This window comes from Emiliania huxleyi (assembly GCF_000372725.1).
Source record: "Emiliania huxleyi CCMP1516 unplaced genomic scaffold EMIHUscaffold_39, whole genome shotgun sequence".
Taxonomy (NCBI): Eukaryota; Haptophyta; order Isochrysidales; family Noelaerhabdaceae; genus Emiliania; species Emiliania huxleyi.
The window spans coordinates 683,921-685,765 of record NW_005199045.1 but is presented as its reverse complement, the minus strand read 5'-3'; positions in this window follow the sequence as shown (position 1 = coordinate 685,765).

The window sequence follows — 1,845 nt, the reverse complement described above, 5'->3', positions numbered from 1 at the left end:
TCTCGCCGATGCGTGAGAGGAGCGCTTGCGCCCATCCCGGCCCGCCGGAGCATTGAGTCTCGGACGCGCCGGACGAGATGCTCAGCGTTGGGCGGTCCGCCGCAGCGTCGACGCGGATGTCCATCGGGGTGACGCTGCGAGCAACCATGCCTGGGAATTCGATCGGCGTGACCACCTCCCACCGCTGCGTCTCGCTGCCCGGCGGCGCGTCCTCGTCCAGCCGACGGCAGGACTCGGCCTGGGACATGAGGATTCGCAGCGCGTCCTCCTGAGCAAACCAGTCGCCAAGCGGCCGAGCGCGTGTCGCCGCAAAGGGCTCGCACCGTGCCTCTGACTGCGCGACGAACGCGATTTCGCGAGCGACCACGGCGTGATGGCGCGCGCGTGTGGCGGGCGCCAGCGGGTGACCGTTGAGCACCGGCGCCCGCGCCAAGGTGAAGGCTGTGGACGAGTGAAGCAACCACGTCAACAGCATGGATCGGCGGTGGCGGGGTTTCTATTTGGGGAGGGTACCCATTCGGTGCTGGTAGCGCCCTAACGCTGCTTCATGAAGCAGCGTTAGGGCGCTAACGCTGCTTCATGAAGCAGCGTTAGGGCGCTCTCGTCACGGTCGGGCGTGCGAGGCTCCTGTGCCTCCGGTGAAGCCGATGCTCAGCCCTCTCCCACCGTCGCGGTTCGCCCGTCACCTCGCCTCTCCGCAGGGTTCATCTCTCGCGCCGTCTGCATCTCTCCGCCGGTCGCCAGCACCCGCGCCACCGACTAGCTGCACCGCCACTCGCGACGCGCCACCCTCGCCCACAGCCTGCATACGCGCTACTCCCGCCGTGCCTTTGCTACCACATGGATCGCATGTCACTGCAAACGCGCCCGCAGCCGCGCTTTAAAGGTCTGCCGTGCTGGCTGACGATCTCACTCTCCCGCTCCTATTGCATCTGCCTCCCGCCCCCCAGCTCACATTTCACGCTGCAGTAGGTGCTCCTGTCGACGCTGCCGCCGCTGCCACCGCTACTGTCACCGCTCGTTTGATAATCGACGCCACGCTTAGCGGCAGCGAGATCCGAGGTTCAGTCAACTTGCCTGGTGCGCTCTTGCGCGTGCCTTCAAGATCCACAAGTCAATTTGTACCAGAAATCCAAAGGTGGTGCAAAATGGATATCTCAAGATTGGCCTTTACTTCGCGCACCTGCTCTCCGCCGCCGCCGCTTACCTGCTGGCACGCCACCGCCCCGCGTCGCTAACTCAAGCCTCCCTGCTGCATCTTCGCACCCCTGCCACATGACTCGATCGCCGTCGCTGCTACCGCCCTCTCCGCCGCCCTCGAAGGCGCCACCAGCATTACGGCCGCCTTCATATCTCATTGATGCTGCCACCAACGCCACTTCCTCGATTCTGTGCCGCTGCAGCGGCGAGGCGCCGTCGCCACGATCGCCGCCAGCGCTGCTGACAGCCTCGGAGGGGAGCGTCGCCGTGGCCGCGTTCTGGTCTGCCCACGCTTCCCTAAAATGTCTAGGACGAGCTCAGAGGCTAAGGGCGCATCCTGTGGGACCATCTAGCTCTACTGGGTCCGCGACGGCGGTCGGCGCACCCCCGTCTCGAACGTGTGTGCTCTCTGTCTGTCTGTCAGCTGTTTCGGCTAAGTTGTTTTGTACCGGATTTCAATGTTAGTGGCAAAACCGCGGAACCGAAAATGGCGTTTAATTTCGCGCACCTGCTGTCCGCCGCCTGCGGCGGCGCTCCGCGCCGCTTGGGGCGCCTGCGGCGCCCCTGGGCGCGCTGCGCGCGCCTGTTTTGGGGGGGCTACCAGCACCGAAAAAGTGCCGGGGAGGGTACCCATTCGGTGCTGGT